The sequence below is a fragment of the Ambystoma mexicanum genome, chromosome 2p (assembly GCF_040938575.1).
Source record: "Ambystoma mexicanum isolate Mex_15411 chromosome 2p, UKY_AmexF1_1, whole genome shotgun sequence".
NCBI classification, from domain to species: domain Eukaryota; kingdom Metazoa; phylum Chordata; class Amphibia; order Caudata; family Ambystomatidae; genus Ambystoma; species Ambystoma mexicanum.
In genome coordinates, this window is record NC_090923.1 from 1,073,238,975 (window position 1) to 1,073,261,790 (window position 22,816).

Sequence of the window (22,816 nt, forward strand, 5' to 3'; positions counted from 1 at the left end):
CCCAACCAGAACAAGGGACAAGTTGGAATCCATCACACTCTACACCCCCTGCACCAACAAGACTGGAACAGCAGAGGGGTAGCTACCCTATTTAACACATGGAACGAACCGGAACCAACCAACCCTGCCATAAACCTTATTGGTCTACTCGACAAAGAGACTAACCAACAAAGAACCACCCCACCCAACAGACTCAACTGGGGAAAACCAACCTGGAACGGAAACCCAACCAACAACACACCGGTCAGAACAAACAATATTAACAACAACCCAAAAGGGTATTCAAGCAAACTACACTGCAGCCTCCTCAATGTTAGATCCATGGCAAAACACTGACAGAAATACATGACCTCCTAAGCGAAGGAGGCACAGACGTGCTCTTCCTTACAGAAACCTGGCTATCCTACAACTATAAAGCCATCGCGAATTAAGCAATACCCGACAATTATAAATGAATACATGCCAACAGAGAAAACCGAAGGAGGCAGAATCGCAATTATACACAAAGAACACGTCCAAGAATCTCGAATCATCACAAACAACGCGCGAGACTATGAATCGCTTCTCATTAAGATAGAACTAACCGACCAATCAAACATAGTATTCCTCCTGACCTACAGATGACCTTGTTACAACCCCAACTTTGCAACAAAACTAACGGACGAGGCCGCCATGATATCAACCCACCACGACAACCTAGTCATACTGGGAGATTTCAACATATGGTTCGAAAAAGAAAATGAGTACACAGTAATCTGTTGGGAATCTTGCAGTTCAAGTAAACAGATCCACCCACAACGCTGGGCACACCCTGGATGGATAGGACTATGCGCATCTGCGCCACCTACACCAATGGTGTGGAGTGACCACTACGATACCATTCTACATCACACCCCAAACCTGCTTACCGGCCGGAAAGAGAATACTCCACGCCAGCAAGAAAAGAAAATGGAAGAACTTGGACCTAGAGGCCCTAACAAACCTTATAGACGCAACCGTCCCAAGCGAAAGAGATCCCACTGATACAACAGAAGACACGCTCAACAATTGGATCACCAAGGCCCTTGACCAATTAGCACCAGCTAAAACATTCAAAGCAACACCCAAATAAACGGCAGCAAAATGGTTCACTCTTCCTGCAAATATTCTATCACCCCTACACAAACACTTTTGTGACAACATCACCAGCCACCTGAGAGCAAAAATAGACAATGCAGGAGACCATCAACCTAGGCGGGGTAAATACAACCGCAAGCACCGGACCACAGACACCAGACGAAACCAAGATTACAGCAAAACCCATCTGCCTAGAACCAATCAAAGAGGAAACTTCTACCACACTGATCAAGGACACCAACCTTGCAGGATCTCCAAGGGACCCCTGTCCCCCGGACGTCTTCAAAGGAATCCTCAACCACAGAACCCTAGTGACACGCTTCCAGAATAAAATGAATCTATCACTCAAAAGAGGAATAGTACCGTCCTTCTTCAAATCAGCATACATCAAACCACTGACAAAAAAAAAAGAAATCCGAAAGCGCAGGAGACACAAGCAACCACCGACCGATATCCAACGTGCCCTACCCAGCGAAGATCCTGGAGAACCACGTTACAAAATCCTTCTTAAACACATCGAAATAAAGGCAATAATTGACCAATCACAAGTTGGCTCCAGACCGATGAGAGGAACAGAATTAGCACTTCTATCGATATGGGACGATCGACAGACCTGAAAATAAACGCAGACGACACCCAATCTGCCCTCATTTTATTGGACATTGGCTCGAGACACGATCAGCCAACCAACACTAATAAAAAGATTGCTGAAGCGTGGCCTACAGGAATCAGCACAAAAGTGGCTTACCTCATTCCTAACAAACCAAACTGAAAGAACCTTCCTACCACCGTTCACCTCAAACACCAAAAATATATCCTGCAGAGTCCCACAGGGTTGCAGCCTCTCCCCTCTACTATTCAACATCTACATGTGCCCACAGATGAAAATCATTAGATCCTGCGAACTTACAGCCTACAACTATGCAGATGATACACAACTGATTGTTTTCACAGAACACAGAAACAAAATAACAATCTCAACAACTCACTCACAGACATATACAACTAGACGACAACGGACAACCTCAAACTGAACCCGGCAAAAACAGAAATAATGCTCTCACCCGCAGGATTCGACAGAGGGAACCCACAACTGGACTCGCCAATCGGCATGGGAACGCAACTACCAATGTAGTAAACAACGTATGAATGCTCATGGACAATGGACTATCACTGGAACTGCAAGTCAACGCAACCGCCAAAAAATGCTTCTTCCATCTATGACTACTCCAAGGATTACTCCACTACCTCTCCTTCCCCCACAGAACCCTCACAATCATATCGCTGATACTCACAAGAATTGACTATGCAACAGCCTCTACCTGGGAATGCCAGAAAGACTCGCCAAGAAACTCCAAAGGGTGCCACAATACAGCAGCATCCAGGATCTTACTAAGACTAAACCGAAGAAACCACATCACTGCAGCACTGAAAAGCCTACACTGGTTACCAGTAAAAAAGCGCATGAAATTCAAAGCACTTTGCATCGCCCACAAAGCCTTGCACGAACTGACCGACTTTACTAACCCTCTTCCCTTCCTGCTCTGCCTTCTGCCTACATAACGATGCCTCTACACCAGATCTTTGACTAGCCACACTCAAACATACAGAGAACCATTACTATGCCGACCCCCAGAGTGAAACACCCATTTAGCCCAATACTATCTAAAATGCAACAACAAACCAAGATGCCAGACTACATTACAGCTATGACCACCTGTGACTCTGGATCCCTTATGGACACTATCTAACCGGTGCACACAACCAACCCATCGTAACCACACAACACTTAACACCAACACAAAACTCTACCACACACCTGAGGCACGGAATCTTACCCATACGGTTACAATAAGCGAGGCCGCTCACAAATGACCACATGCAAAACAACACTCCCAGATGCCAGTTCCTCTTGGTTCTGAACTTAACCTCTCACCCTTTCCCCTCCCCCCCACTAACCCCCTGCACCCACTTTTTTGCAGAGCCACGCGAGCGCCTGGAGACTGCCCCTGGGTGGTAGCGGTGTGCGGTACAAATCAACTTAACATAATGCCAGTAATGATACTAACAAAACATGCCCACTATGGCTCTGCCAGACACTCCTGTTAGCTTTGAATTTTAAAATGTCTTGTCACAACAAGAAAACATGTCCAAACTGGCTGCACAATGCCTTACACTTGATGCCCAGTGAAAAGGCCACGCCACAGTAAGAAATGGCTTGACTGGCTGCCCTAAATGCCAGTCTAGACACATAATAACACTTATGTGTGCTTTGTAATAGAATCCCAGTAAAAAATAAAAGTCATGCCACAGCAAAGAATGGCTAGACTGGGTGCCCCAAAATGCCAGTGCAGCCACATAAAAGCGCATATCCATCCTTTCTTTTAAAAAAACAGAATTTTGTACTGGCATCTATGATGGATACCCAAAAAAAGTGCATCGTGATTGGGATTCCAAGACCAGGACCTTGCCCAGACCACCCTGGTGAAGCATAGGATGATGGGTCGGTGGTGAGCGCCCGAATGCGAGCAGACATATGCTATAAATGGACCTTTCCCTTTAGACTGCTGTTCGAATGGGAAGGGAAACAGCATCGATCACCACCTGCGAGGAAGGTACGAGGGCCCTAAAGATTGAAGGGTCACCAAGGCAGTAACAAAGTCCGGCAAGAGAACAGCTCAAGGGGAAAATGTGCGAGACAATAATGTTTTCGACAAGGGGCTAAAATAAACGGGACCTAAAGGGCCCGGTTAAACCCCTCAACGAGGGGATAGGAGTGGAAGGTGCCCACATGCTCATTGACACAGGAGCGCCACGCTGAGGGAAAAGGGGAGTTACAGGAAGGAATGTTGTAGCCCGCCTGGGGTAGGTAGTTAGGGGAAAGGTACCGGGGGAGGTGGGTGGTACAGGATGTTTTGGTTTATCTACATGGGGCTAGGGGGACCCACACACGTTTACTCTGGGTTGTTACAAGGGCTCAATTCTAGAGATGGAAGGTGGGGGGGGGGCTAGAGGCTGGTTGAGCCTGCCCAGAGGGGAGGATTAGAGGGGTGGGGGGATGATCCCATGAGCAGCCACTCATCATTAGTACGAGCTGCACGCTAAGATGACCATGGGAAAAGGGAAGTGTTTCATATGACCTCCCTAAATGGCAAGGGGCTAAGGTGGAAGAGTTCTTGGGGTGGGTGGAAGTCAGGAATTGGAGCCTGCCAAGAGACGCACGTTCGGACACAAGACAGGCAAAAGCTAAACAAATCAAGGGGTACCTCCATCTGTTCAAATTCAACACCCCAGGGAAGACCAGGGGGCGGGGGGGGGAGTTGTTCATCGCTATTCGGGACATCCCAGGCTTCCAGGGCAGAACAACAGAGGGTGACAGAGAGGATAGGCATCTGGTGGCCTCTTTCCAATGGGAGATGGGGGACATATACAGTTTCAGCAATCTTTGCCCCCAATATGGGGAAAGATGGGTTGTTGCGGGCGACACTGACCAAATTGGAGACTTTTGCCAAAGGGCAGATAATATTGGTAGGCAACTTTAATCTGGCGTGGGACCCAAGAGAAGACAGGAGCGCAAAGGTGTTCCACAACCAGGTGGCGCCATATGCCAGCTAGAACTAACACATGGCCCAATTGGCGTTGTTAGATGGCTGGAGGGAACCGAGGGGGGACTACACATTTTATTCTCATGTTCATAGATCCTTCTGAAGGATAGATTACTCCTGGATTTCGAGGTCACTATTGGGTTAAGTCGCGGGGATAGAACTAGGAGTGATCGCCCTGTCAGACATGTGCCCATAACGATAACCTTAAATATGGGGCAGAACTAACCAGGCCTATGGTGGTGGAAGTTCCCACGCACATCCTTTAGGATGGAGTCCTGTGTGAGGACATCAAATCTTGGATTACGTTGCACAACGCAACAGAGAGTGTACATGACCAGGTGGTGTGGGGCGCGTTTAAGGCTACATTGAGGGGGGAGCTCATTGTGATGACGTGCCAGAGGAACAAACAACTAGGTCTCTTGCAGGAGGAATTGGAAGCTAAACTTAAACAAATAAAGGCCCAAATGGCAAACAGCGAGGGGAGAATACTGCAAACGGAATATCGGCTGATTAGGGGGCACTTAGATGTTTTGCAGACTAGAGCTGCACAGCGTTCATTGCTCTACCTCTAACAGAGGTATTATGTTAAAGCCAATAAGGCAGATCGCCTGTTATGATTAGGAAAAAAACAGTCATGGACAATCCTTAAAATAAAGGCAGAGGGAGACAAGAAAGCACTGCTCTACCTGACATAATTGCAGCCTTCACAGACTATATTATTCATCCCCGTACACATTAGATTCCCCTGAGGAGGGAGCTGTATGGATCTCATGGTGGCAACAGCAAAGACAGTCACAAGTAATCACAGTTCAAGGGTTTTTATTAAACTGTATAAATGGGTTGGAAAAACTCCTAACCTAAACTAAACCTAAATCTAAGAAGGGAGCAAGCTACGAATATCAAATAATAATAAGGCAGTTCTAGTGGCGTCTTGTCAAATAAAAGGGCCTATACTAAAAAAAAAAAAACGATTGCCAATCCTTACAGCTAATTTCAAAAAGAGTGTGGGATCATGTTCACAAGAAAAGAAAGAAGTGTTCACAAATGATAAGTCAGGGTCTCCCTTCCCCATGTTTTTAGCAAGGGACAAGGCAGGACCTTTGAGCACAGCACACTCCTGGGCCTCACCAACACAAGGTTACAGTTCCTTTCAACGATGCCAGGACCTTCTAGGGCCAAGTCTCTTTCCGGCAAAGCCTCTTCACTTCGAAGGCCTGCTGCACCTTAAAAAATAACGAAAACAAAAGTTCCCTTGGTAATGCTCTTCGCCCCTTTGATCCCCCTCTGCCAGGCTCCGATCCTAATCTTTCACATTGGGTGATTGCTCTTCGCCCCTAGGATACCCCTCGGGCTCCCAATCCTAATCATTCACGCTAGGCGATTGCTCTTCGCCCCTTGGATCGCCCCAAGCCGGGCTCCAATCCTTCTTGCAACGTTAGCCTCCCTCAATCGGGTTCACTATTCACTATTGCCTTTCACTCAAAAACGTATCATTCAACAGTCTCAATGTCTTCTTAACCAACTATCTATTGTGGACAGCCCTTAGCCAGGTTCACACTTCTCGTCACAATGTTCACAGGTATATCATTGCTTTAAACTCACCTCACAGCCATCCCTCTGTCGGGTTCACATTTGCCAGTTTCCCAGTTCAACCGGTTTCTCCAATGTGTCAAAGACTTTCGAGTGTACGAGGAGTTTTGCCTGACCCTCGTAGGACCACTTTGACACTTCACCCTAGCCTCTTCTAAGGTCTGTTGGTTTTCGTAGTTTCAACAAAACAACACAACCCAAAAAAGGCTTCCGAGTCCTTCGAATAAGCGTCCTTGCGACGCCTGACCACTCTGCTTCTGAACCTTTTAATAGGGCTTCTTTAAAGTTTAATTACACAAGTTCTTTGTTCAACAAAGTTGCTGACTGCAACCTTGGGCACAGCAGAGTTCGGTTTTACGATCAGTCTTCTCCGACTCACCGGCTGTGCTGAACTGTTGGAGTTTCTTGTCTCGGGAGTCAAGGACGGCACCACAGTGGCAATTGCTTCTCCCTGCTTTGACTATCAGCCTGTGAGGGCCATGTGTGCTGCTGACACCTGTCACACCACACGCCAGCTGGACTTCCTGGTCTTATGCTTTCCCTTTCGGAGGCTATGGGGGTCTGAGTTGTAAAGGGCAAGGGCAATTCCATCTGTCGTCCCTCCAGGTCTCTCTGCCTTTCTCCTCCGCTTGAACTGCCGGTCCGTAAGAGCTGCCTCCTCATGCGTTCGGCCTTGCTCGAAGTGTGCTTTTGTGTTATGCCTTTTATCCCTGTGGGGAAGGGAAAGGGCAGTCCGGTGTGCATAGTTTTTGTCAATTGCCTGACTCTTGTGTTGTGACATGTCAGGTAAACGGCCCAGGTGTTGGTCCGTTGTCTGTCTCGGTGTAGGAAAGTGTTTGTGTTGGAAAGGTGGGGAGGGGGTAGAATTTCTGAGCATCCTAAGAGGTAGGATGGGGAAAAGGTGTTATAAAGAAAGGGGGTTCCCGCGTTTCACCCGTCGGTGTCCCACTTCCACGCCCCGAGGACCCCTCAACCAGGTGATCCTCCCGCACTTGCCCACCCCCAGGAACTGGATCCAATAATGGTCGCTGTGTCCTGGCCACCTGGATGACAGATTCCCGGGGACTAGCAAGTGGGACACCGTCAGGTTTCTCAGAGCCCAAAGGGAATACCTGTCCCGGTGCCCTCTCCCTAAGATCACTCCTCAAAAACAGGAAGAACTTGAGGGAGACATTACTCCTGAAGAAGGAAGGGCGGCCATAGCTCCTTGCCATCAGGAACGGCCCATGGCACGGACGGCTTTCCAGCATGTTTCTACAAAACCTTTAGAGAGGCTGTTGGGAAGGAACCAGGGTCTTCCCGAACCCCAAGCGCTTTATAGTTAGGCAAGCATAATCACATACAGACATAGGCAAGCACTGAAGAAGGTAGTTAATGTCTAAATATAAGACGCAATTAACTATTAGTTTAATACTGCATAACACAGTATTTGCCATAGCCTCAAATGGACAAAATTATTTGATTAAAGCTCTCCCCCAGCTTACAGCTGGAGCCAGTAAATGGATCTATGAATTTGAGAAACAAACAGCAGGGGTAGCCTTAGCACTAGGAGACCTTAAGAGTTTACTGGTCGTCATAGTCAGAGACCAGGCTGGGGACGTGTGGGTAAGGGCTAGGTACCCTGGGATAATCCTTGCAAATATCGAACATGATGGAGCAGCCTTTAATGAAGTAAGGGTATGGGATGCCCTACGAAAGATGTACACAGATACCCCTGACTTACATTCTTTATTGCAGTGCACAATGGGTGATGATGAGGACCCAGTTCGGTTTATTCTCAAGTTACAGGAAATGTGGAGAGTTGAGACAGGGGAGAAATGGGACCATTCAGTACCATTTTTCTATTTTATCATAAAGAGGGGATTACCAAAAGAGGTCCAGAAGGCACTAGGTAAAATTGTAGGAGTTGAAGCCAAAGGGTGGGCAGAGATACAAATTATAATAGTCCACCATTGTAAGAGAATCAAGGATTGGGACAGGCAGACTGCCAAGAAATGGAAGACGGACGAGGCAAAACTAGTGGAAAAGAAACTAAATAAGGTTGTCATCCAAGCACCAGTGACGACACCGGCTCAGGGGGAAAGAACAGGAAATACTCAACAGATTGTGAATGCCACAACTGCGGCACTATGGACCAAAGAAGGATAGGGACAATGGGGTCGGGGGGCAGTATCCCAACCCACTGTGGCAGTATGGAGGAGCACCAACAGGAGGAGGGGTATTTTGGGGAGCAAGGGCAGGAGGCTTTGGGGGGATAGGGCCCGGAGGAGGAGGATTGGGAACATCACTGTGCTGGTATAGCTGGAGGTTGGGGCATTTCGCAAGGGAATGTAGGAACAGGCCTGGGATGGGATTTAATTATGGACCATCACCTCCAGGTCAGGTATTCCAAGGGCCTCAAGGAATGGGACACCTGCAATTCGGGCGAGGGGGTCAAAATTAACTCCCTTATGGGGCTGACAGCCAAGGGTAACATGGGCAACAACCGCATCAGGGTGAGGAACACAATTTAACAGGATGGCAGCGGGAATCAGCGCCCCGTTCCAAGGGGTTACAATGGCGGGGGCGGCCCTTTTTCATTCCCTGGGACAAATACATATTCTGATTATGACAGCCAACAGAGAGCACCCACCTGTCCAAACCCATTGACAACTGCACACCCTGAAGAGGAGCCCTTGGTGGAGACGGAAATAGGAAACAAGCAATTTATATTTATGGTAGATTCAGGTGCAACTAAATCATGCATTATGGAGGGTAACTTTCCATTATCAGGTAAAACTCGACACGCAGGGGATTCTCTGGGGCTATTTATACGGTTCTATACACTGAGGAGCTGGATATAAAAGTAGGAGGGAAGTGTTATGCACGAAGCTGAATGATGAATGTCTGCACGTACGTCGCACGAAGCTGAGTGATGAATGCCTGCACGTACTTCTCTGTCTCACTACTTCTTCACCGGGGGCATTTGGCTTAGGTGTGTTAATGGCGGATTCTCCATACTGCGACTGAATGCAGGGGCGCGTTAATGTTCAAGCATCACTTCTGGATCTAGTTGCGTCACTGATCATGCGGACTGTAGCGGAGTCCTGAACAACTGGGACTCCATAGGTAAGTCTCTATGCCAATAGATTCTTGGTATAGTTTTTGCTTAAATGTTCTTAGTTGCCAAAGTTCTCACTATTGTGCTTATTCCTTTACAGGTGCGGTTTTGGGGGTGCCAGATGAAGGATTGCCTTCTCCCCACGACGCTGAGCAGAATTCCTGCAGGTGAGTATTAGCGTGAGAGCACGGCGTCAAAATGTATTAGAAAATGGTTATTTTCCCTTGCGCGACTAACCTGATGTTTTTCTTTCCTGTTCTGCAGGTGCGGAGTGACTCCGGAGCGGCAATCGCGTGAACCGCTTCGATGGAATCCAGGAAGAGTGCAGCCTCCGGGTGGGTATTGGCTCTCTATGCATGCGTTTCCTTTCTGCAGATGCGACGATTCCTGAGAGCGGCAGAAGGGAAGGCCTTTCGGATGGACTGCTTCTCAGGTAAGGACTCAACTGCTGTTCTTGTTCCCTCTCTCAACAGGTGCTGATGGTTCGTGGTTCCTAAGGCGGGCGTGACTGAAGACTGGGTAAACTGGAGCTAAGCAGACACGGTGAGCGTTACGCTGCAGGAGTGCAGAATAACGCAAAGCGTGTTCTGTCTTTAGGGTGTGGTTTATATAGCCTTGCACAAGTAGTCCCAGGTAAAGTAGTCCCTCCAGCCACACCCTACAAAAGTAGTCCCAGGTAAAGTAGTCCTTCCAGCCACACCCGAAGCTAGACTGTATGGCTTAGTTCTTTCAGGCTGGGCTGTGTGTGTTTCCATGCTCCCTGAAACCTGCCTTACAAGATGGAATAATATGAGTCTGGGGCCAACGGCGCCAGGACTGACTCCACGAAGTCCTAAGGCAACCTTTTGGGGCCTTAAAGTTCCCCATGGGTGCCAGCAACTGGGGTAGGCTGGTCTCTTCCTGACGTCTGCACCATGACAGGAAGGTAGCACGAGCCCCCTTGTTATATTCAGAGAGTTCCCCCGTTAACTTGTTGGGTAGACATATGCTCAGTAAACTAAATGTAACTATATAATTCACAGATCAAGGGGTAGATTGTTCCACTCCAGGGATGTGTGTAGCAATGGTAATAATCAATGCAATGGCAAAGGAGTCAGTAGTCTGGAGTTCCTGTGGTCCCAGGTATATTTGTATGTGTCTATGGCATCAAGGTACTTGCAAAATAAGTGCCTCAAATTGTGGCAAAATGTTGGCGAGTGCCCACAGATTTTATTTTCCGACCCATGATGGCACCCGAGTTGGTGGCGGGGACAATATTTTCATTAGATTTGCAGGGACTAGTAGTGTCAGACAAAAGAGTAGTCCTGATTGGAACAGATCAGGACGGGTGCGAGTGGCGCACAGTACTATGTGTAGATCCGACAGTACAATTGAAGGAAATGACTGATGAGGAGTTATTTGAGGACAGTGATCAAAATGGGGAGATCATTTTGGAAATCTGCATCCCCTGTGATATCATGTGAGGTATAGGAAGGTACAGTGCCCCCTGATGGCAGTGGTGACCCGGTCTTTATTTTTTGAGGCCATTCGATATGTGCCAGCACAATTATGGACTGTTAATCCACATGATGTTGGGTTACTGAGAGATGTGACCCTAGTACAAATTGTGTTGAAGTCAGGAGCGGTACTCCGAAGGGTGCGGCAGTACCCATTGTCAAGGGAAGCGGAGGAAGGGCTATAAGGCACTATTCAGGCTCTATTAGACCAAGGGATCATTGTGCCATCCACGTCCCTGTGTAATACAGCCATATACCCAGTCAAGAAAGCAACATGGGGAAGTTGGAGGATGATCCAGGATCTACGTCCTCTTAATGACGTGGTGCAGAAGGCAGTAGTTCCGAATCCTGCGACTATTCGATGTAGCATTCCCAAGACAGCGACTTACTTCACAGTGGTGGATCTGAAGAATGCGTTCTTCTCAATCCCACTCCACCCTGATTCATGGTATCTCACTACGTTTACACAAGGTCAACAACGCTTTGAGCACATGAGATTGCCTCAATGGTATTGTGAAAGTCTGAGTATTTTCAATAAGGTGATGCATGCTGACTTAGGAAATATTCAGGTGCCTAGCACGATCATCCAGTATGTGGATGATCTGCTGGTTATGTAGCTGGTTATGTAGTGAAAATGAACTTGAGTGCAGGAGGGATTCTATTGCATTATTGCCATTGCTGGCTAACAAAGGGTACAAGGCAGATAAAAAGAAGGTACAATACTGCCAACAGGGGGTACTATTTTTGGGGCAAATTATCTCTGCAAATGGGAAAAAAATACTACCAGATAGGGTGGTAGCAGTACGCGCCACCCCTAGGCCCAGTACTGTCAAGGAAATGCAGCAGTTTTTGGGCTTATGTAATTATTGTAGGGCATGGATCCTATGCTACACAGCCTACACAAGGCCACTGTTACAAAGTCTCAAAGTCTTAGAGAAGGACAGAAGACAAAAAACGGTAAATTGGAATGGACTGAATAAATGAATAGACAATTTGTGGACTTGAAAGAAGCTATTAGCATGGCCTCTGTTTTAGCAACCCCGGATTATACATAGGAGTTTTATTAATTTTCCCCACTCGAAGGACTGCTCATGACTGCAGTATTGACTCAAAAGAGCACAATGGGCCACAAGCCATTCGCTTATTATAGTGGGACACACTCAACTAAGTCATGCAGGGACAGTTTGCGTGCAACCAAGCACTCACAGCGGTTGCATTTTACGATAAATGAAAGTTCCACGATTGTCATGGGGTGCTCTGTTACCTTGTTTGAGGAACATTAACTATTAGCCATTTTGCAAAGGTCTAAATCGACCTTGATGACTCAGAGATCCTCTGCATATGAGATTATAATATCCAAATCTCATATTCATATAGTAAGGTGTAGGACGGTGAATCCCGCCACATTTTTGGCAGAGGCATCCACTGATGATGACCTGAAAACGCATGACTGTGCTATATACGAGGGTGAAGAGGAGGGTAAATCTAAATCTAGGGACAGTGCATTGATAGAAGGAGATATACTATATGTTGATGGGTCATCAACAATTCACCAGGAGACGAGACGGTGGCACACAGGGGCGGCAGTGGTGCGCGCTAAAGGGGGTGAGCATGAATTTCTGATCATGAAAAGATTACCTATGCACTATTCAGCTCAGGCAGTGGAACTTGTCACTCTCATCGAGGAATCGAGAGTCTGTAATGGTCGATTGACGGATCAAGGACATAACTGATGAGGAAGACGTTTAGTAAAAGATCCATGCTAGGGTGGTGTGCAGTGGCAAAACCCTGATTGAAAAAAGATAAAAAAGGAAAAAAGGATCAATGTATTCATTTTTGAAGGTCTGGAACCCAGTCGGCCCTAGCAGGAAAAGGGTCACTATCTCTTCCTCCCTCTCTCTCTCTTTCTCTCCCTCTTTCTCTCTCCCTCCATAACCTTTTTTTTTCCCTGTCCAGCGATAAGCAAGGATGCCTGACTGACGTGTTCAAACCTCTCTGCTATGTAGTGATAATGACAAACTGAAAGTAATTCATTCTAGGAATTCTGCATTATGCTTTCTTGATAGACCAATAATTATATTGTTTTGTGTGACATTGGTCGTCGTTGTCAGAGCGTATGAAGGTATGCCTGTTATATGGGGTAGCCATATGAAGGGGGGGTGGACAGTTACATATAAAGGAAAATAATGCTAGCATGAATATGTCTATGATAAATAAGAATCAAACCATGGGCCTCATTACAGGTCGGGCAGTCCAGACCGCCCGATCCAGACCCCTGCAGGCGGGAGGTGATCTTCCAGCCAGGTCTGACCTGGCGGGTTGAACACCTCCCACCTGCAGGCAGACGTGCAAACACCAGCACCATCACGAGATGGTGCCGGTGTTTCCACTTCCCCATTCCCATTGAGTCCTATTGGACTCAATGGGAATGGGGATTTACACCATTCTGCCTCCGGGATTCCCAGGACACCAGGGTCGTAATGCCCTGGTATTTCCGGGAGTCACGGAGGCAGAATGGTTATACGAGTCCGGCGGTAACCAGGCGGTTTTACCACTGTGGTTACCGCCGGACTCGTAATGAGGCCCCATGTCTCACTTTCTGCCAGCCACCGCCACAGATTTTCTTAGACGAATAAAACGGAAGTACGAATGACGTAAGATTTATATAAGGGCTTGGGCTTTGACGCCATTTCTGACATTCAGAATTCAGAGTATTCCAATAGCTGGTACTCCGAAATGCGTACTGTGGGAAGGCATGTGATGAATGAAAGCTGTTACATGTGATCACTCATCCTGCATTCGTCAGGGGCTATTAAGGTTTTATATCCACGTCTAGTCCCAATTATAGAGGCACAATGCCTGGTACATCTTGCCCTATGTAGGATAAAGGACACATTCCAGCAACACAGCGTGCAGTTGAGGAGCATCGATCTAGACCCAGCGCTATGCAGTGGCAGCATGAAATACAGCAAGTGTCTACAAGCACCATATTTTTCCTTGCAAGGTCACTCACATGTCAACAACAAATGGCAGGGTACCACAGTGACGTGCCCGGCAGATGGACTGATCGAATACAGCAAATAAATAATAGCCCAAGTAGAGTCTATGTGCACAAATATGGTCCCAATACATCACACAAGGCTGACATGGATTGCGACAATGGAGAAGCCAGTGTGAATACATAGAGACATGGACTATGAACTTTGTTTTTAACAATGAAGGAAAAGTTCCTGTTGGCCCAAACACACAGTGCAACCACACTCTTGGGATCCCTGATATGACGAAAAGTACAGCAGCGGTGATGAATTACTACTGAGTTTGTGGCCGACAAGCCTACTTGCACCTCCCATCATCCTGGAGGGGCAAGGGTTCACTGGCAACCCTACACTCAGTACTACTACTAATCCCAGAACAACACCTGAAGGGAAGAGAACTGCCCATAAAGGTGCCAACAGCCACTCCAGCACCTTAAGAAGCATAGAGCGACTTGCAGATCACACAAGAATTTCGGATGCTGCCAGAAAAAGAACGATTTCAACAGCTGAATAGAAAGAAGAGATCAAACTATATCTCAAAAGATGCTTCCGCACTGCTCAGAGGAATACCTGACGAGTATTGACTTTTTAGCTCAGCAGAGACGTTATTTTCATCTTTTTTGGCTCCTGGGGTACAAGCATCTGCTAAAGCCAAGTGGGTTCAAATAGTCTGATGGGAGCTAGTCCAGCTCACCAATGATACACAGAATGGGTTCTACGCCATCAAAGTAGAGCTCTGTGCGTTGAGACGCATGACGATGCAAAACAGCTATATGCTGGATCTGTTAACAGCCATAGACGGGGCAGTGTGTAAAAAGTTGGGAAGCAGCTGCTGCACTTTTATACCCCCGTAGGATGCTGAGAATGGGTCACTATCCGACATCATTGAGGCGGTGCACAATCTAGGTGTTCAAATGAAGAAAGAAGGTGGAGTTCAGAACATGCATTGGCTATCGCTTGCCTTTGATTGGGTCCCGTCATGGCTGGCGGCAGCAGTAAAAATACTGGTGGCCGTTATCGTGTTCTTCTTGGTTCTCTTCTGCACGTGGCAACTGGGTATGCGACATTGTTTCAATATAGTACATAGTAGTGCAAAGATGATGGTATCAATTGGGGGTTCTAATGCACATTGCCATACAATAAACAGCAAAACTGAAACTGATACTTTTGGGGTTGTAGATATGTCGGGTGGGGATGAGTTTGTTACTGTAGAAGTAATGAAAGGCTGGAATGTTGGGAAGGATCCAGGGTCCTCCCAAACCCCCAAGCGCTTTAGAGTTAGGCAAGACCTCTTTAAGGTGCTATAATGAATACAATTATAAAATCTGAAACTTCATGGCACTGCAGTGGGTGACCTATTCGGTTCAAGGGGATCACCAAAGCTTTCTCTTGGACTGGAACATTGTCCTGCATCACCGACAGCGGGACTTGTGGGCCGGATGGTGCCGAGAAAAATAAAATTGCTGGGGCTGTTATGAGTACTCGCTCCACTTGGGGAGGGAACCTTTACAGGAAGCTGGGAGGAGATATGGCTGAAGTTTCATGGGGAGGCGACGAATATGGGGAGGGGTGGGGTTTTTCAAACGGTGCAAGGGCCTGCACACCAGCTGGCAAGAGAGCTGGCCACTCACAGAAACTTGAGATCGGGAGCCATCTACAGAGTTTATGGACGCGGGCGGAGTGGGACAGGCATGTGTTGAGAATGAGCAGGGTGGGTAGAGGGCGGGGGGCGAGAAAGGATGGGGAGGCTGGTTACTTGTGTTGTTACTGTTGGAAATGCAAATAAAATTTTTAAAAAGTACAAGTGCATTATTACTGTGCTGCCATCACCAGCCAAAATCAGCTCCCTGGCCCAGCACACAGCATTCACTCATTCATAGTGACCTTCCCATACATTTTATAGCCCTCTGCACTAGTTTCAAATGGCCACAGGGAAATGTTTTTCCCCCTGTGCTTTGAAAAGTACACCTCTTTTGAAAATCGAGATTTACTTGAAAATGCCCAGAACCCCCTTTCCACCCTCTGTCTTGCGCAGTTGTGCATTTGGTGGGAAAAAAGCACATTACCTCCACGTCCACTCTTCCTCGTCCCAGCACTTACCTCATGAGGCTCCTGACTCCGACACAGGACCTTCTTCTATTTATTTAAATCCCTATAACTCCTCCCCCACATCCACGTCACTCAGTATAATTTTTCCTGCCTCTGGCAGGTTGGACTTTTTCTTCCTGGTGCGGGGCACCGGGGAGAACCGATTGCTGGCCCCCTAGGGGGGGCTTTGTGGCAGGGCCCTCGGCTCCCTCAGGTGCAGCGCTGCTCCTGGGTACCCTGCGGGGCTTGGGTCACAGTTGAGCCGGATTGCCTCGCTTGGTTCTTTGCTGGGCTCCGGACCGCAGCGTGAGCATTGTGTCCCGGGTCCTGCACGGCGCGGGAAAGGTAAGGAGAGGGGAGGATTGGGCTTGATGTTTTTCCCCTCTCCTCCCGTTTTTGGGCATCTTGATTCGACAGGCCGTTTCCTCGTGCTCTGTGTACACATCTTTATTGGAAATGATGGCAAGCACTTGGCAGTATGGGCTAGCCTTCCCTTTTGTTGTGAGGCCTCTCTGCTTCTTGTCATGGGGTGACTGTGACAGAGAGTACTTGAAAGTGCGGGGGCTCTGTTCTGTCGCAGGCATGGCACATACCACCCGCTCCTCAGACACACACGGTCCAGGATGCACCGGATGTTAGCTGCATTATCTGGGGGAAGGTAAGGAGAGGGGAGGACTGTGCTTGACGTTTTACCCTCTCTTGCTGGTATGGCTATCTTGACTCCTCCGACAGGCCGTTTCCTCGTGCTCTGTGTACACATCTTTATTGGAAACGATGGCAAGCACTTGGCAGTATGGGCTAGCCTTCCCTTTTTGTTGTGAGGCCTCTCTGCTTCTTGTCGTGGGCTGACAGTGGCAGAGAGTCTTTGAAAATGCAGGGGCTCTGTACTGTCACAGGCATGTCACATACCACCCGCTCCTCAGACACACACAGCCCAGGATGCACCGGATGTTGGCTGCATTCTTTGCGTGCTGCCTGTGAAAACGGCGCAGATTTGGACACGTCTGCAAGCGGCCGGAAGGGTACCGGCCTGGCATAGTCTACACTTCTGGTTCGAGTCTCAGCAGTGCTGACTCGCCCCTTCATCCTTCCTAGACTGACGTAGTGGAACCATTTAGAGCATGGAGCTACCAGCTACTGGATACAGGGGTCAAGCCACCTCTCAGTCATGTGGCGAGTTTGTGGTGTGTTTGGGTCTGTGCTAGCTATGGACGCAGACTCCTTGTCCTGTCCACTTCCTCTGAACTGCGCGAGGGAAGGTCAAAGGAGTTGATTTTCTTTTCCCTTGTCCGGCATGGAATTATGGAAAATGCATCATGGAAGTAACGCCATGCAGATGGTTCCCAGTGTCTCTTCTTTTAGGGCCTAGGTACTCCAGTGCCAACGTGTTGCTTTCACGCCTCCTCTCAGACTTGTGGGAAGTGATAGGGCACATGGTGGCACATGTCTGTGCTTAGAGGGGTTCTCAGAGCCCCTGGTGCCGTGGAGGGGGATGTCACTTCAGTGGGTTTTCCAGTATAGGCATAGCCCAGGTAGGGGGTTGCCTTTGATGTCTGCTATCCGGGATGAATTGCTTTGCCCCGCTTTGTGGGAGTACTCTGCCCTTTTTGACGCCAGCCTGGTTGCTCCTCTGTCGGCTGAGGGGGCCATGGTCTGCTTGACTTCTGGGCTGTCCTGTATCTTCCTTTTGATAGGTTGGATCTTTTGTGGGCTGATAAGCATGCTGTTATATTGTGGCGCAGGCCTGCTTCAACGTCCTGTGATTTTCCTCTGGTGCGAGTGCAGTGACTGGTGGTTTTTCCCTGGCTCCTCGTCTCTATCTTCTCGGAGGTGTATGGGACCGGTGGGGTTTGGCTTCCTGGCTAATGGGCTCCTTCCGGAGGGGGGTATCAGTTGTCGTTCCCGTCTCCTCCTGTCCAGGTTTGCATGGTTAGGATGTTGGTACCCAACTCACGGTCCAAGTAGTTAGCCATGGGATCCGTTCTCTCCGAATGGTGGTTGTGGGTTACCGTCTTGCCCGTTCCTCTCCCTGTTCAGGGTCAAGTTTTCTACTTGCGGGTGTTCCTGGTCCCTATGCCTTCTAGGATGTGTCACCTGCTTATGAGTCTCAAGGCCCTGCACTGCTTGTCCGGACGGAACGCTTCAACGAAGGGGCTTTGCGGAACGTACTCTGAATGTTGTGCAGGGGAGGCACTTGCTGGCTGTTCTGGGTTCTCAGAAGGCAGTATGTCTCGGCTCGCCTGTTGCTGAAGTTACGGGGCACATGGCGTCTTGCGTGTTTTCCAGTTCCTTCAGCCCGTCTTCAGTTACGTCCCCTGGTGTCTTATACTCTCTCCCACTGGCTCCCGACATCTCGGCTTTCGTAGTTTTGTTTTCAGTGTCCCCAGCGCTGCAAGTCTCCCTGCTATGATGGCGGGGGGTTTCAGGTCTACAGGCTGAGGTGTGCATGGTCCTTCCTCCTGTGGCCTCTCTTACTACCAACGCCAGCAGAATGGGGTCTACATTGGGGGTCCTCTCAGCTCAAAGGTTGTGAGATCTGGGGAGAGCCGGCGATCATCCAATTGGCAAGAATTGTGCCATTGTCCAAGCTCTGGTGTACTTCGAGGAGTTGCTGGACGGTCGGCGGTTTTGGTCCGATCGGACAATACGACGGCCTTGGCATATGTCAACTGCAGAAGGGGTTCCAGCCGCTCCTTGAATGCTCTGGCAGCACTGATAGGCACCTGGGCGGAATCTCATCTGGTGTCTCTGGTGGTCTCACATATCAGAGGGGTGGACAATGTTCAAGCAGATCTTCTCAGACGCCGGTTTTTACTCCTCTGCGGAACTGGTCCTGTTGGCCCAGGTCTTTGCGGTGACCTGTGTCAGATTAGGCTCCCCGGTTCTAGACCTGTTTGCATCCCCGCCCTCAGCAGAAGTTCCCCTTTTCTGCTCTCGGTTTCAGGCCGAGGGGATTGGGGGATGGCCGCCCTCTCTGTACAGTGGCCTTGGGGTTTTCCTTTCTGCCTATTCCCCTTCTGCCCCAGGTGGTTTGGCGCATCAGTGTCCAGGGGGACTGTGTGGTTATTAGCTCAGTTCTGGTCCCGCCGGAGTTGGCTCCCCTCTCTGTTGGAGCTTCGGTCCTAGGAACCTTGGCTGGTTCTGAAGTGGCTGTGTCCTCTGCAAGGGGATCTGAGGTTGGAAGTCCACCGGATGAAATGGGCAGTGTGGCTATTGCCCAGTCTAGGTTGATATCTCCGGGGTTCTCAGATCCTGTAGTTGAGTCCATAATGGATGCTCTTAGACCCTCCACTCTGAAGGTGTTCAGCAGGCATTGAGGCCATTTCCGAGACTGGTATGGGCGTCTGGGATCCCGCCCCTGTGTTCTGGCCTCTCTGCGATCCTTCGATTCTTCCAGGAGGGGTTTTAACAGGGGCCTGGCAGTTTTTTTCCAGGTTTCGCTCTCTGTGGGTCTGCATGAAATTCCTTTTGGGGGACTCTGATGGTCACTTGGATGGGGAGGTGTTGGTTGGGAAGTTGCTCCAGGGTTTTTCTTCTTCCCGTCCTTGTGCTGATAAAGGGTTTCCCCCTTGTGATCTCCCTCTTGTATTACGATCCTTCAAGGGCCTCCTTTTGAGCCCTTTTCGCAGATTGATATCAAACATCTTACACTGAAATCTGCTTTTCTTATTGCCCTCACTTCTGCCCGTAGGCTTGGGGCGATTGGAGCTCTTATGTCACCCTCCTTTCCTGAGGGTGCTGCCAGAGTCGGTGGTGCTGAGGTGTGGTCCGAAGTTCCTCCCTTAAGTTGTATATCGGTTTTCACACCTCTCGGCATCTGGTTCTCCCCGACTTCTTTCATGATCCGAGAATGCCTGAGGAGGTGGCTTGGCTTTACATTATGTCCGGCGGGACGTGTTGGAGTATTTGGCTAGGTTTGCTTTTTTTCACCAATCTGGTAGTCTTCTAATTGCTTGTGGTCCGGCTGGGGCTGGGCATAACGCATCTGTGGTTTCCATTTTCCGGTGGTTCCGGGTTGTGATCTCCAGGGCCTATGTGGCTTCTGGCCTGCCTGTGCCTGGGCAAGATAAGGGGCGGTCTGCCAGGGGTTTGGCGGCTTCCTGGGCCGGTGGAAGGAGGGTTTTCTCTGCAAAAGATTTGTATGGCTGCCGCCTTGGCTGGTCTAAGCATTTTTCATCAACCGCTATGGGTTGAGTTTCTCCCACTCGGGGGGTTGGTTCCTTCGTGGTTGGAGTTTTGTCTGTGGGGATGTGAATTAAGAGTTATTGTGGGTGTATTTTGCTGCACTGTTTTTGGCTCTGTGTCTCATTGGGACCTTTTCCCCGTTGCTGCTTTGGTATACATCATGAGGTAAGTACTGGGGCGAGAAAGAGTGGACGTGGAGGTAATGCTCTGATTACTTACCGGTAATCTTCATTACTCCTAGCCCTACTCTTCCTCGTCACAGTACTGACGACCCTCCTCACCCTCCCTGCGGGGAAGGTCCCATGCTCCGGCTTGGTAATATGAAACTGAGTGACGAGGATATGGGGGAGGAGTTATAGGGATTTAAAGAAATAGAAGAAGGTCCTGTGTCGGAGGCAGGGGCCGCATGAGGTAAGTATTGTGACGTGGAGTAGGACTAGGAGTAATGAAGATGACCAGTAAGTAATCAGAGCATTACTGTGCACAACTATAATGCACATATTTAAATGTCCCTTGTCCACGGTTCACCACCTTTTTGGCGCAAGTGAAGTGAATGAACATCCCATCAGTTGCACCAAACACACACGTTTTGAAAATCGTGGCACAATGGTTTATCGCTACTGATCACTTCTTTACGCTGTACGTTCATTTCAGAGAGTGTGGTTCGAGTTGTCAGAGGGGAATTAGGAATGGGAAAGGACACACGAGAAGGAAGGGTGCATGGTTTTTTTACTGTTTCTGCAGTCATTAACCCCAGATTTCCTCATAAGCAGGTATTGTTTTAAAAACCATTCGCTCAAGAGCAGATACTGTGACTTGAATCGTTAGCCCCAGAGTACATACTGTGCATGCCATTATTCTTGCAGAGCAGGTATCCCATATTCCGTACTGTGTCTGTAATTATTTGCCCACGGCAGGTATTGTCAGATGTAGCCAGCGCTGGCCAATGGGCTGGCTCTTACCGGATCTGAGATCCGGCATCAGATGTGTAGCCGAATCTCGAGATCCTGCCAGCCTCAGCCCCAAATAGCCCATCAAAAGCACTCAACGTAGTTTAATATAGATATATAAAAATAAAATGAAAACCCAAGACAAAGTTCTTGTCGAGCTACGGTATAGAGGGGGGGGGGGGGGCGAAGCCGCACAAACCACATTGGCGCCATGGGCGCTCTTCTGGCTCTGCCCCCAACCAATGTCACAGCAGGAGCCAAGGCAGAGCCTCAGCGAACCTGGGGGCTCGCCTCAGTGATCTAATCTGCTCTGTGCGAGCGTGTAGATTAGATCATTGAGGCGGACCCCCAGGTTCGCCGAAGGCCAAAGACCCTGTGAAGGAGCAGAAAGCGCACTGTGCACACAAAGCAGAATCCATTTGGAAAACGCAATGATCACAAAGCCCCCTTTGTGGGCCTTTCCCAAATGAATTCTGGTATTTGCAGTTTGGGATGTCAGAATACATTCTGAAACGGATGGTAAATGCTGTGATGGCTTGAAAAGTATGCTTACTGTGGTTTGTGTAGTTTTCAAGCAATTAAATAAATTGTGCCATTTTTAATCTATTATTTTGAACATTTACTTTGATCGGCGTTCAACTGGCAGCCCTCCCTCCCCCTCTGAACTCCGCCTCCTTGGAACTCCACTGCTCCTCCAAACTCCACCCCAACACCGGCCCTTGTGGGTTCCCCCTCCAAATATTTCCACCATGGTCGCTAATGAGAAGGTACATACTGTATCTGAAGTCATTAGCTCCAAAGCAGGTATTGTGTCTGCACTCATTTTCTCCAGCCAGAGGATGGATGGGCCTTTACCATTAGCGTTGGATAGTGTCAGCTGCTATTCATCGGGGTGTTGTTTCTGTGTCTGCAGCCATTAGACCTAGAACAGATACTGTGCCTGCAGTTATTATCCACAGAAGGGCCAGAGAAAGTACCAGGGATCTACAGCCATTAGCCCTGGGTGGTCATTACTTTCAGAGTAGGCACTGAAACTGGAGACAGTACAAGACTGCAAACATTAGCTAGCCAGATTATATATATATATATATATATATATATATATGGTCACTTACACCAGACAACGGTCTGTGTAGTAGCCCCACAGCAGTTACTGCGTCTGCGAGCATTCCAGTTCCTACATTGTACCGTAAAGGAGCTTCGGAGCAGCTACTGTGTCTACGATACCAACAACAGGCTGCCCTGTGCAATTTCAAAACCAGATGTTTAGAAAGTCAGGTACTTACAATTTTTAATTTCAACATGTGATAAGTACAATACAGCGAATTACAGCTTCAGCTGTAGCCTCTTACTTGAACGTGCATTTCCAGAGGTTGCAAAAGGGCTTCTCTTGTCAATGTAACAAAGGGGTGAGAACAATTTAAGTTAATGGATGCTAAAAGAATGCATATACAATTCCGATAAGCGCTGGATCGCGCGCACTCACCTGATGCTGCCTAGAAACGGAAAGGGGGGCACTATGTTGCTTTCATTATCAATTGAAACACACATGTAAAGTCGCTATGAGACCCGTTAGCATTTTGTTTGGTTAAAAGTTTGCCGATACTTGTTCAAATGCCTTTAAGGCGTACTGACGTTCCACGTATTTCTG

General features: G+C 48.5%; 1 protein-coding gene across 2 annotated transcripts in view; it reads right to left on the minus strand.

Moving 5' to 3' along the window:
- FIBP (FGF1 intracellular binding protein) overlaps positions 1-22,794 on the minus strand; it is a 227,821-nt gene extending 205,027 nt beyond the window's left edge. Inside the window, exon 1 of one of the 2 annotated variants that reach the window (XM_069645013.1) lies at positions 22,652-22,794. The gene's annotated coding sequence lies outside the window, so the exon portion shown is untranslated. Of the gene's footprint in view, positions 1-22,517; positions 22,545-22,651 lie in introns of those variants that run through there. The other variant, XM_069645014.1, reaches the window with a different exon arrangement.
- Positions 22,795-22,816: the final 22 nt, after the last annotated feature.